Source organism: Sphaeramia orbicularis, chromosome 2, assembly GCF_902148855.1.
Source record: "Sphaeramia orbicularis chromosome 2, fSphaOr1.1, whole genome shotgun sequence".
Lineage (NCBI taxonomy): Eukaryota > Metazoa > Chordata > Actinopteri > Kurtiformes > Apogonidae > Sphaeramia > Sphaeramia orbicularis.
In genome coordinates, this window is record NC_043958.1 from 3,446,268 (window position 1) to 3,461,239 (window position 14,972).

Genomic DNA, 14,972 nt, shown 5'->3' on the forward strand with positions numbered 1-14,972 from the left:
GTTGATTAATGTCGTAGCTGATAAGGAAATGATAGTCTTATATCATTTGTGACCAATTTTTGTTGGTCTCGTCTTGGAATTTACTTTAATTTACACTTGTTTTTTTTTTTTTTTTTTTTTTAACTCAATTTCTTTCTTGTTTCTTGGACAAACCAGACTCAAAATTCTGCTTTGAGATCAGTCAAACCTAGATTTATCTGATGATCTGTCAACATTATTACTGTTATTTCATGTAAAAACCCCTGCTTTAAATACAGCCACTTATAAGAATCTGAGTCTTTGAGCATTACACTGTGTCGACTTAAACCACAAAGACAAAAACAGGACCAAAAAAAACTTGCAGCAGTGTAAAATTCTGCATTTTTGGCCATGTCCAAGCTTTAACACCAATGAGAAATCAAACAGCATTAGCAAGCGTTAGCAATTTGGCTGTAATAAAACTCTTACCCAAAGACATTTATTGAATATCAGCTCGACATAATTCATCACCTCCTCATAAACTGTGTATCAGGGCTCTATTTTCAGTTGTTTGCATTCTATTTGGTGCATAACTTGTTATATAATCATGTAGCTGAGGCACTTTTAGGAAGAAGTGATTGAAAGAAGTAGATACTGGTGTTCCTCATTTACATTTATTGACTTGAGTTGGTCTCGACTTCACATATTCCTGGTTTTGTCACCATATTGATAAACTCTAGAAATGACGGTATTGAGACAGTTTCAGGGGATACCGTCATAGTTTTTTCTTTATTTCTTTTCTATTGTGTTGTTTTTATTGTTATTCTACTATCAGGATTGCATAAAATCTACAAGCTTTGAGGAAAACTATAGAAATTAAGTCGGACGTGTGGAAAAAGTCAGTTATTATTCTACTAATTGAAATTGGGATGGCAACTATATCTATAGAAGTGCTTCATGGAGCGTTAGCACTGAGCCCGTTTACATGACCCCAAAAATCTGCTAATTGTAATAATCTGATCTGATGCCTTTACATGCACTTCAGAAAATTGGAAAAACCCCAGATTAGACATTTTAGTCCAGTATTGGATTTCTTTCAGAGTACATACATAATGATGGTAGACTGGTCTGCTCATATTTGATGACATCACTTCCATTTTCTTCAATTTTTTCACTTTTTAAATTTTTTTTTTTTACTCGTGCAGATGTAAAAGAACTAAATAAATCCGATTAACAGGTATACATGCTTGAGGACATCGGAGTATTGAGGACAAACGTACCTGTGTTAATCTCATTACTCATAATCAGACACAGCTGTTATCTAATAAAACCGATCAATCACTAATAATCTGATAATTCCAGAAATCAGATAATAATCAGAGTTTTAGTGTGAATGTAAACGGGCTCACTAAGTCCAGTCTTGTTCTTGGTTTAGGTCTCGACAACGTAGTGGGTTTAGTGACGTTACCAGCTGTAAACTCTCATCCTGTCACCTCCGTTAGGCAGCTTACTGACATCAGCCCCATGGATTTGTGGGTATTGAAGTTTTAATGCGATGAGATGTTGTACTGTGCGTGTATTGGAGATATTGCGAGTTCTGTTATCGCTGTCGTCTTCTTTGTGTTTGATGGATTGAAATAGTCGTCGTATCCAGTCGTCTGTAGCCTCGTGGCGTCACTTCGCAATGCATGCTGGATCTTTGAGTTCGGAAGGGAAATGCAAACTCCCAAGTGAATCCTCCTGACACTACTTTTAAAGAACTGAAGTGAATTTTTAAGTTGTATTTCTGTCTTTAGTTGTCTTACGCCACTCGTGGAGTTTGTCCAAGTTGTAGTTCGTGGTCTGAAACAAACATTTGCCAAACAGGAAAACGTTTCCGGATTCTTGACATGGAACACACAAAACAATAGTAACAATAAAACGTTCTTTCAGTGTCAAAATAGACGAGTAAAACTAAGTAAAAACCAAACGTAGATGAGTATTTGAGCTGACAGTAGCTGTTTTTTTTTTTTTTTTATAGTATATCAACCAAATTTAAAGTAAATTTTTTGTACATTTAAACAGAAATGTGATTTAAATGCATTTCCATGAACTAGCTTTGTGAGTAAATTAAGCTGCGTCATGTGGTCAGAAGGTGGCACTGTTGTCAAAATAACTCGCAGACAAGACAACTTTCGCAGTAATTCTAAGTATCTTGAGCCCTTGACCTTTGACTGAATGCATATGATGAGTGGATTTTCCTGTTTGTTCACAATTTGGTGCAATATTTGCTTTAATACGACCTTTGTCCACCTTAAAATAACCACTAATTTCCAACTAATAGCAGAAGCTGTTGATTATACATTTAGACCGATGATGTTATGAAAGAGCTGCGCAATTATTTATCTGATATTAACCCTCTTCTCTGTAACTGAAATAATGCAGAATAATAGTCTTACATCGGGGCTTTGGAGAAAATGGGGTGATGGGAAAAGAAAATTGCCAAAGTTTGAGTCCTGAGGTTCAACTGTCGACTGGATTTAGACTTTGATGACGTTAGACTCAACAAAAATAATGACACTTGACTCTGATGTTTGAGTTAATATCCCCTTTTAGCCCAAAGATTAAAAAAAAAAAAAAAAAAACTTTAAAAAGTAAAAGTGTAAAGTGAAGTTTTTTTATGTCCTGCCAATAAATCCAGTCCCTCTCTTTCTGATTCACACTGCAGGTCTTAAAGCTCAATTCTGATGTTTTGCTGAAATCTGAATTTTTTTTTTTTTTTTTTTTTTTTGCGTAGTTGTATACATATTAATTAAATACGTATATTATTAAATGCGTTGGGGGGGGGGGGGGTGAATATCACTTTGGGCCCCAACACTTCCAATTCCTGTGCGGGAATGGGTAAATATTCTGATTGCAATATGTTTTATTATTTTGTGCGAGATTGATGAGAATGATGTTAATACAGTATTAGATTGTTTTTCCATTGATATACAAATACATTCAATTTAGGCGCACATATGAAAGTGGCAAATTTGGAAAAATCTGGTTTTTGCCAGTTACAGTGTCATAAAAAATGAAATATGGGCAAAAAAAAAAAAAAAGTGACTAATTTGGAAAAATCTGGTTTTTGCCGGTTATAGTGTCATAAAAACATCAGATATGGGCAAAAAAAAAAAAGATTTGGGCCACTTCGACCTGAGGTGTGAACGTAGCATTAGCTCCCGCCATGTGTTAGCGGGGGTCCACGGGAATCGAACCCAGGACCTTATGCCCACCCACCCCCTGTGCCGCCCCACCAGTCAGTCCACAGGTCAGTGAACCGTTCTGATATGTTTATATGTGGCTTCAGCTGGACATCACATGACCTGCGTGACCTTTGTGACCCCGACATGTCGTGTCGTCCCCCCCCCATGTGTGTTCATACAGTTCGTGGCCAAACTCTGCTGTCTCACTTCTGTTCTCGGTGACCAAATTCCTAGCAGTAGGTCAGTTATGATACGTGTCGTAATGTTTCTATGGTTCGTAATATTCTGTGACTGAAAAGCACCAAAAGATCAGAGATTTAGTTTGACTGAAGCTGAAAGATTAAAAAAAATACAGAAATATAGATATATATGAATAACTCTGATGTTTACCCGCTGTAACTCCCCGTCATGCCGTTGCAATGGAGACTGACATGACATGCAGGTTGTGTATATATGAGTGTGTGTGTGTGTGTGTAAATGCGGACTCAGCTGGACCCGACATATTTGAACTGTTGGGGTTTACATATACTGCTATACTGTACAGTTGAAACTATTGAAAACTAGGGCTCCTTTCAGTTGAGGTGTGTCTGGAGTGTTTTTGTCAGGTGAAAATATGGCTGTGTGTTGTGACGTAATGACAGGGATGACTCTTTAGGTCAGGGGTGTCAAACATAGGGCCGGCAGACCCCAAACCGGCCGCCAAAGAGTCCAGTTTTGATGAATTAGACGGAAGAAAAATCAAGTAAATTCATTTTAAGTCGGGTTCCACATACAGACCAGTAAACTTCTGTCATCATAACCTAGAAATATGACCAATCCAAATTCTTGTTTTTGTTTTAAGATATAAAAAAAAAAAGGAAAATTACATAACTGTTTATATTTAACATGAAATGTCTTTAGAGACTTGTATGCAATTTTAGCATCATTTTGTTGATGTTTCTCAAATTTTTGCTTATTTTCACAAGTTTTATTCTTGTTACTGTTTAATTTCTTCATATTTGTTGTTTTCTCTTGTTATATTTCAATTTTAGCAATTTTTTTTTTTTTTACCTGTGCATTACAACTTACAGATTGACACGAAAACACAGCAGATCTACAAATACACAAAACATAGAGGAGCAGGTGTAATGTTAAAATTGCACAGAATTCTTTTAAGATGTTTGATTTTATTCACTTTTTTTTCAAACATACAAAAATTTGAGAAACATGTACAGGAATTTCAAGAACAAAAGAACAAAACGTTCAAAACTTTGCAGAAATGAACAGAAATTAAAAAAAAAAAAAATCAGCTAACATGAGCAAATTCAACAATAACAAATACTGAAAAAAAACCCCGAAATAACAGAAATAACCAAAAATATGAAAAAAAAAAATCAACAATGACAAACAAAAAACGTACAATAATTTGACAAAAATGAACAAAAAAAATCAACAAAATTTGACAAAATGTAACAACGTGTAAATTCTGAAAACGTTTGGACAAAAATGAACAGAAATTAACCAAAAATAACAAAAAAAATCAACAAACTGAACAAATTTAGGAAAATATCAACAAAATGTTAAAATTTCATTTATTTAAGACATTCCAGGTTTTTTAAGGACAGCTTGTCGATGTAAACATTTTCATGATGTAATTTGACTTTTTTTTTTTCTCTCTAAAACAGATGGAAGTTTGGAGTTGATATTATTTGTAGTTTACTCTGTTATTATTTTACTGGTCTGATCATATTTGTCTGTGTGTGAACTGAACTTAAATGAGTTTAACACGTCTGCTTTAGGTTAAGGCTGTTTTTATTTTTCAGTTTTTTAAACAACACCACCATGTTGGTCATCTGACAACAGCAGTGTGCGTGTGTGTGTGCATGCTCGTGCCTTATGTGTTACCCTCAGTGATAATGTGAGTAGCCATCGAAGTGCCAGTGCCGTTCTGCCATAGATTAAACCAACCCATGGTGCGTTCAACAACACCGAGGCGTTTGGACACCAACACAAACTCGCCCGATCTTCCATCCCATCAAACTCCTCGACTCGTTGAACTCAACTCAGCTGTAATTGACAATCGCAGACAATTTGACGCCCAAAATGTTAACTCTGTAATCCATTCTTTAATAGTTTTTATGCTAAATGTACCATTCTTGCATCACTGTGTAAAATGTAAATTATTTCAGACTATTTACACGCAGAGGGAGTGCACCGATCGCTTTATTCCCGCAACAGTCGTAAAACAAATTAAAATTACACTGAATATATTAACGATCAAAGTTATAGTGTCAAACCTACGGCTCGTGGGCCAAAACTGTCCCGAAAAAGAGTCCAGTCCCTCCCATGGGATGAATTTATGTCAAATTATACTGAAGATATTAACAATTAAGGATGTTAAAATCACTTTAGTTCAGGTTCCACATACAGACCAATAGGATCTAAAGGAAAATACTTTCATATTAACCTATAAATAATGACAACTATGAATTTTTCTGTTTGTTTTCAGTAACATTACATGAGAATATTTACATTTACAAATTATCCTTTCACAAAAAATGTGAATAACCTGAATAAATATGAACAAAGTGAAATGTCTTAAGAAGTAAATGCAATTTTAACATCATTTAGTTGATGTTGCTCAATTTTTTGCTCATTTTTGTGCAGGATTTGTTCGTATGTGTTAGTGTTTCTGTTTATTTCTGTTGATTTTTCTCAAATTTTTATGTTTTTGTTCTTGTTACTGTTTAATTTGTTCTTTTTCATAGATTTTTTTTTTTGTTATTTTTGCTTATTTCTGTTAATTTTTCTCACTTTTTTCCAATATTTTGGTCTTGTTACTGTTTAATTTGTTCTATTTTGTAGATTTTTTTTTTTTTTTTTGCTTATTTCTGTTAATTTTTTCTCACTTTTCCCCCATATTTTGTTCTTCTTCTTGTTTAATTTGTTCTTTTTCGTAGATTTTTTTTCTTATTTTTGCTTATTTCTTTAAAATTTTCTCACTTTTTCCCCATATTTTGTTCATTACTGTTTAATTTGTTCTTTCTCATAGATTTTTTTTTTGTTATTTTTGCTTATTTCTTTACATTTTTTTCACTTTTGCCCCATATTTTGTTCTTGTTACTATTTAATTTGTTCCCATTCCTAGATTTTTTTTAATTATTATTGTTATTTTTGGTTTATTTCCGCTCATTTTTCTCACATTTTTCTACATTGAACAAATATGAACAACCTGAAATAAGTGTAATTTTACTAATATTCTTCCTGTTATTAAATGTTTAGTGTATTTGTAGATCCACTGTGATCTGTAAGTTATAATGTACGTGTGTAAATGATAAACTGAGGCAGAATATTGGTAAAATTACACTTATTTTTCTTAAGAAACTTCAGGTTGTTCATGTCATTCACATTTTTCAAAGGATATATTGTAGATGTAAACATTTTTCACCCTTAAACATAGAGAAAAGTGAAGAGTTTTCATCATTTCTATGTTAATATGTTATTATTTTACTGGTCTGATTCACTTTAGATCATATCGGTCTGAATGTGAACTGAACTAAAATCACTTAAACGTCCCTGAATTAAAGGGTTAAAGAACTTACTGCAGCTAAAACGTATGAATCACTACATTTATGATCCAGTGGAAGGATCTGGACTATTTGCGGAGTTAAGTGGTTTTAACAGAAGTCAGTTCATTCCCTCGATCGGCTCTAGTTTCTGTTGCATAAAAACTACATTTACTTTCAACAGCCTTTGTCGTCACTGTTTTTTTCTTTTTTTTTTTTTTTTTAACATGAATTCCAACCAAGTCCATTTGTTTCCTCTCTAACTCTGCTAATGGATTACAGCTCTGTATAATCTATGGATCGTTGTACTGTAACTGTTGTCATGGTGACAGTGAACAACATTTCTCTATGGGAGAAATGATTGACTTCCAGATACTTTTTTTTTTTCTGATTTCTTGATACTTGGTGATCTTATTTTCTTAACTCTTTTTTTTTTCATCCTTTACTTTTTGATATGCTGTGGATTGCCGTCTTATCTATGATATAATGGTAAATATACTGTAATATTAATGTGTGCAACCAATAAACAGATGGTGAATGAAAAAACAACCTGTTGGAGTCGGCTTTTTTTTTTTTTTTTTTTTTTCCTGTTAGTAATATTTAGATATTTATGTATGTTCAGTTTGTTTCTGGTTTAAAACATGAAAGTTTAAGTTGTAAATGTCTGAGCTAACCGTTTAAAAACATGTTAAATGTAAAGGGAAATAAATACTTTGGTCTATAGAAGCTGAAGATTGAAACTAGGTGATTATTTTATTCATATATGTTAATTTTATTGATTATTTTGTTGGTTTTTTTATAGTTTTGAAAATTATTTTGTTGATTACTTTATTCACTTCTTGGATTTTTTGTTAATTTTGTCCGTTATTTTGTTCTTTTTTGTTAATTTTGTTGATTATTTGATTTGTGGATTTTTTTTTTTTAATCATTTTTGTTCATCTTGGTTTTTTTGACTGTTTAGTTCATTTTGTTCATGATTTTGTTCATTTTTTTCAATTTGTTAATTATTTTTGTTAAATTTGTTGATTATTTTGTTCATGTCCTTGTTTGCTTTTGTTCCTTTTGTCTGTTATTTTGTTCTGTTTTGTTACTTTTGTTTATTATTTTGCGCATTTATACTTGATTTGTTGATTATTTTTTCCTTTTTGTTCACTTTTTTGATTTTTTTTTTGTTCATTTTGTCAGTTATTTTGTTCCTTTGCTGTTAATTTTGTTGATTATTTTGTTCACTTGTATTTGATTTGTTGATGTTTTTTATTTTTGTTAATTTGTTTTTGGTTTTTTTTGTGCTCTTTAGTTCATTTTGTTCATTAGTTTGTTCATTTTTTCAATTTGTTCATTTTGTTTATTTTGTTATTTTGTTAATTTTCTTGGGGTTTTTTGTACATTTTGTCAGTTATTTTTTTCAGTGTTCTTAATTTTGTTGATTATTCTGTGCATTTTTGTTCATTTTGTGGATTATTGTGTTAATTTTTACTCATTTTGCTGATACTTTATGATCTTTTTGTTCATTTTGTTTGTTTTTTTGGTTGTTTAGCCCATTGTGTTGATTGTTTTATTCATTTGGTTGATTCTTTCATTAATTTTGAATAGTTTCAGTTTTACTTAATCTGATTATTTCATTTATTTTGTTGATTATTTTGGTCATTTTTGCTCATTTTGTTGAATACTTTCTTCATTTTCTGATTCCTCTGTTCTGTCTCTGAGTTGGATGGTCACATGATCATGGCAGGCGGTTTTCCTCGTCGACGATAGGAGAATGTTTGTGTTGGCAGCTCGATGCATGAGAAACCAATGTGGACGACCTGCTGATCGGAGGAGCAGCTGCTGCGTTCACAGCCTTGGGGAGGTCAGTGAATGCAACACACTGCTCTGCCAGGACACTGATGGACCGATGGACATCTGTCCACGTCTGTGTGATCAACAGGTCATGTGACACTGACACTAGACACTGATATATACGATATATTATACACTGTGTTTCAGTTAAATTCAGTTCACATTCAGACCAATATGATCTAAAGTAAAACAATAACATAATAACCCATAAATAACTAAAAATGTTATGTTTTAGAGTAAAAAAACTAAAATATTATGAAAATGTTTATGTCTCCAAACTCCTTTAAAAAATGTAAATGACATGTTTTAGGAAGTAAATGCAATTTTAACGTCATTTCGTTGACGTTTCTTAAATTTCCCTTGCATGTTTTGTTCTTGTTATTGTTCAATTTCTTCATATTTTGTTATTTTTTTTGTTTATTTCAGTTAATGTTTCCTCATATTTTTGTGCATTTTTTGTTATGTTACGGTTTAATTTGTTCATATTTGTCGATTTTTTTAAATGTAATTTTTGTTTATTTTTTGCCATTTTGTCCATGTTTCCCACATTTGTCATAAAAAAAAGTGAATAACCTGAACAAATATGAACAACCTGAAATTTCTTTAGAAAAATAAGTTCTATTATATCAATATTCTGCCTCAGTTTATCATTTACATATACATTACAACTTACAGATCACAGTGGATCTACAAATACACAAAACATTTTGTAAAAAACAGAATATTGGTCAAATTTCAATTATTTTTTTTAAAGACATTTCAAGTTGTTCATATTTGTTCAGGTTATTTATTTATTTATTTAGACCTTCAAAAAATTTGTGAAACATGAAAAAAATGACCAGAAACCAATATAAAAATCAACAAATATGGGCAAATTATGCAGCAACATAAAACGTAGAAAATTTTGAGAAAAATGGAACAGGAATAAACACGATCAACAAATGTGAACTAATTAAACAATAAGTCGAACAAAACATAAAAATTTTAGATTGTTAAAATTACATTTATTTCTTTAGAGATTTCAGGTTGTTCATGTTATTCACATTTTTTTAAAGGATAGTTTATAGATGCAATTTAACTTTTTTTTTTTTTTACCTTAAAACACAAAGAAAAGTTTGGAGTTGAATAAAACAAAATGAACAGACATTTGAGCTAAAATGTACATTTTTATTTGAGATCATTTTTGCAACATTTCAGGTTGTAAACATGTATTTTTACTACAAGACAGACAGCCATAGTTTGTTAAAATGAAAGGAGTTTGTTTTCATTTCTATATTTACGGACCATGATGAGACAAACGTATCTGAGGGATAACATCTTAAAGTAAAAAAAGAAAACTGAATTTCCACGATGATTTTTAGTTTAATTATTCATTTTAGTTTTTATTATTTCTGATGCAAAGGTTTCACTTTACCTCAATTGACAAATAAGATATTTTTAACACAAATTTAATATTAAATCTCAGAAATGTGTCGAAAACATAAAATAATGTGGATTCCATTGTATTATGTGTTCCTGTTTTCCTTCCTGGGCTGTGATGTTTTTCTCTTTTCTTGGTAAAATACACTCGTAAAATATTATTTTAACTGAAATAAGAGCAAAAATAAGAAAATATACACTGTGAAAAAAAAAAAAACAAAAAACTGTTCACTATAACAAAATATTCCGGCAGCAGGGGTGCCAAAAAAATACTGTTAAATAACCTAAAATAACCATATTATAAAAATACGGTAATTTTCCATCATTAAAATACAGTTTTTTGCCCTAACTTTACATGAGATTTTGCTTTTTTTTTTTTTTTTTTGACTTTTTGACTTTTTAATGTTTAATAAAGAATATTTACATGTATTAAAACAATCAAATTACCTTTAAATATACATATAAATAATTTTCAATGAGATTCAGTTGTTCAGTCCACTGATAAAAACTGTATTTGGACAGTTTATCAGTGCTTATACATGTTATACATTCACAAAAATACATTTATTCAACATTTTTGTTGTGAAACCTCCTGTAATTACACAAGATATTTGTCAATTAACAAACAAGTCTGGTTCAACTGACAGAACAAATACTTCTTTTACAGTTAATTGTAAGTAATTTTATCTTGTTTTATTTTTTTTTTTTTACAGTATTAAACTTTAAATTAACAGTTTAATCTCATAAATAGAAAAGAAATATTTGTGAAATTACGATACATTTGCAAATGTATTTTTACTGTATTTTTCTGTGAAAAAAGAAAAAAAATATTTTAAAAAATGGAAATTTTTTGGTTATTCAGTTACTGTTTTTTCGTGTTATTTTACATTTGACATGTAAAATCACAGTCTGTTTTTGTCATTTCATTGATATTTTCCTGTATCTTAAAAATACAGGAAAAATCTGTAAAAAAAATGGTGAAAATTCTGTTAAATTACAGATTTTTTTTAAGGTGTATGAGAATATGAAGGGAAATAATAGGAAATGTGTTCGTGCATGGTTTCTGTTACATCTGACCTTACTTGACACTAAAAAGAGTTTTTGTGTGATTCATTTTTTCCAGTTTTGCTTTTTTTTTGTTGTTTTTTTTCATGGGTCAATATGTGTGTTTTCCCACAGCAGCTGCTTTTATCAGCGATGTGACGCTGGTGAACTGGTATAAAATCAGATTCAGATGCAGACGTCGGGTACACAGTGACCTGCACACATTCAGAGGGTAAGACTCCGAACTTTATTTATTTTAATCACTGTTGGACTGTTTTATAAGCTGCATTTTACTGAGCAGAGAAAATAATAATCCATCTGTAATGACATACTTTTCAGGACTTTATTTCTCCCCACTTGTCGATATTATGGAATGGAATGTTTCAAGTGTCGTCTTAAAACCCACTTTTATTCTCTGGCTTTTATTGGGAGCATTGTTGTAGTTTTATGTTCTTTTTTTTATTGTTTTTAGTGTATTTCTTTAAATTGTTTTATTGTTTTTAGGATGTGCAGTACTTTGTTCTTGCTGTTTAAATATGTGCTATATAAATAAAATGTAAACTATTATTGACTGTTTGTCGCTTAAACCCAACTTTAATCATAATCGTGTCCAAAAGCCTTCATAAAACCAACTTAAGAGTGATTTAAGAAAACTTCATGTAAAATGTAACTCTAGTGGATAAAAATTATAATATATTAATAATTAATCAGACAATCCAAGTAGGACTTTTAGTTTGTCGTACTACACTGTAAAAAAAAATCTGTAATTCAACAGAATTTTCACAGTTTATTTTACAGATTTTTCCTGTATTTTTAAGATACAGGAAAATTTCAATGAAATGACAAAAACAGACTGATTTTACACGTCAAATGTAAAATAACATGACAAAATTGTAACTGTCAATACCCATAAAATTTCCATTTTTTAAAAGAATTTTTTTCTTTTTTCACAGAAAAATACAGTTAAAGTACATTTGCAAATGTCTCGTAATTTCACAAATATTTCTTGTCTATTTATGAGATTAAACTGTTAATTTAAAGTTTAATACTGTAAAAAAACCAAACAAAAAAACAACAACACCTAAATATGAACAACCTGAAATGTCTTGAGTGTAACTGTACCAATATTCTGTCTGTTCTTAAATGTTTTGTGCATTTGTAGATCCACTGTGATCTGTAAGTTTTAATGCACATGTGCAAATGATAAACTGAGGCAGAATACTACTAAAATTGCACTTTTTTTTCAGATTTTTCATGATTGTTGATGTTATTCCTGTTTTTTTTTTTTAAAGAATACTCTGTAGATGTAAACATTTTCAGAATATAATTTGATTTTTTTTTCACTATAAAACAGATAAAAGTTTGTATTTGTCATTATTTATAGGTTATTATATTATTATTTTACTGCTCTGACCCAGTTTAGATCATATTGGTCTGAATGTGAGCTGGACTAAAATGACTTTAACACCCCTGTTGGGGATATTTTTTTATTCTTTCTGGTATTTTTCTGTCTGTTCCATCCTTCTTTCCTCTGTAGACTTTAGAGGAAAAGGAACCATGAAGGCTTTTGCTGTCGCTCTCCTCCTGCTGGTGGCGTTCACCTACGGTAAACACTGACCCGGCTTCATCAGTTTTCGTTGTTAAGGACGATAGAGCAGGTGTTGTCCATGTGTGTCCCCTCAGGCCAGGCCCTCCAGTGTCAGAACTGTGTCCGTGAGGCCCCCGACAGCGGAAACTGTGTGGAAACCACGGAGATGTGTCCTCCAGAGATGGACGCCTGCGCCAAGATCACCTACCCCGCCCCCTACGGTATGGAACCAGCTACTTTCTTCACATTTCACTGAGGAAGAAAAATCTCCTGTTAAACTTTAAAGAAATATTAATGTTTATAAACTGTATGGACATAAATATTGGGACACATCATGTCTACAGCTGTCAGATGTCCTGTTCATGATGATTTGAGATAAAAATATCAATATTTCCTTAAAGTTTAATGGGAGATTTTTCTTCCTCAGTGAGATGTGAGTAGATCAGTGCTTTTCAACCTTGGGGTCAGAACTCCACGTGGGGTCAACTGGAATTCAAATGGGGTCACCTGAAGTTTCTTGTTATTAATTAATTAATTAATTAATTTAAAAAAAACAAAACCTTACTAATAAAAAATATATGGTGAATTAAGAGACAATCCCAACACATAACAGACAAACTGTGAGTGTGAAACTGCAGCACTGTGGTTCTATTTACGTTTCAAATGTTCATTGTGGTCAGTTTCAGATGCTGCAGTTCTTTCATAATTCATAGTTTCAGTTCTTGTTTGTTCAGTATTAATTGTCCTCCTTGTAAATAAAAGCTGGACTGACTGTACATATCCTGACCAAGGAAAATCCAATTCTCCCTTTGTGCAGTAATCTACACCTGGATTTACTGCCTCCGTCCAGAATAATAGACATTATATAGACTAAATGTCCTCTAAAATTAATGTTTATTTGCAACATAGTATAGCAAACTATTACATGATTAAAAACAAATTAGTTTTAGCAAAAAAAAAAAAGTCTCCATTTTGAATGTCTGATGTCGCCAGAAATTTGTAATGTTAAAATGGGGTCACGAGGTAAAAAAGGCTGGGAACCACTGAAGTAGATGGTTAGTTGTGGTAGAAAATTATTATTTACAGTCAGAGCATGAAAAATATTTTACAAATTTGGAGGTAGAACATTTAAAATCATAGTCATAGATTAAAAAAAAACAAAAAAAAAACAAACAAACAAAAAAAAAACCCTAAATCAATGTTCAGAGAAATTAAGAAAACACCTGAATTCAATGTGTCCCAATACTTTTGTCCATATAGTGTATCTATCTACCTAATCTCATCTCCGATTGGAAATTACAGCTGTCAATCAGTTTAGAGGTAGAACATTTAAAATCATAGTCATGGATAAAAAAACAAAAAAAAACAAAATCATTGTTGAGAGAAATTAAGTCAAAACTATCTCTGAGGCATTTTAGAACCAAAGACAATGATTTAAGCCAAACTAACCAATGCAATGATATTTATCCCATAATATACAACTGTATTATGACATGAGTCATTATTGTTTTGTATCCCAGACCCCTGTTAGAAAAGAAGCACCTGAATTCAACGTGTCCACATACTTTTGTCCACATATTGGATCTCAGACGTATGTTCAGCTGTTTTTACTGCCAAGTGACAAATCCAGGCTCTGAAATGTCCTCAAAGATGATTTTTATTTTTATTTTTTGTTTATGTCCGTTCATTTTTCTCAATTTCTGTATGTTTTATTTTTGTTATTGTTTAATTTATTCATTTTTGGTCTCTTTTTTTTTGTGGTAAGTTTAGTTTATATATACATATATATGTATATATGTATGTATGTATATATACACACTCTAAATCCTTGCATTTTAATATTTAATAAATACATATATCCCAGTTAAATCTTAAGTGAATCAGATCAGTAAAACCAGTAAAATACCAGTAAATCATAAGCTATAGATCATGATAACTCCAAAATGTTCTCTGCTTTAGTGTAAAAAAAAGTAAAATTACATGAAAATATTTACTTTTACAAACTATCCTTTCATAAAAATGTGAATAACCTGAACAAATATGAACAACATGAAATGTTTTAAGAGAATTAAGTGTAATTTAACCAATATTCTGCCTGTTATTATTGTATTTTATTCTTTTATTTTGGTTTTATTTAATCTTCTGTACAGCACTGCGGTGGTTTTAAAGTGCTTTACAAATAAAGTTGGATTGGATTGTTAAATGTTTTGTGTATTTGTAGATCCACTGTGATCTGTAAATTCTAATGCACATGTGTAAATGATAAACTGAGGCAGAATATTGGTAAAATTGCGCCGTTTTCTTTTCATGTTATTTACATTTTAATAATAGTTTGTAGATGTAAACATTTTC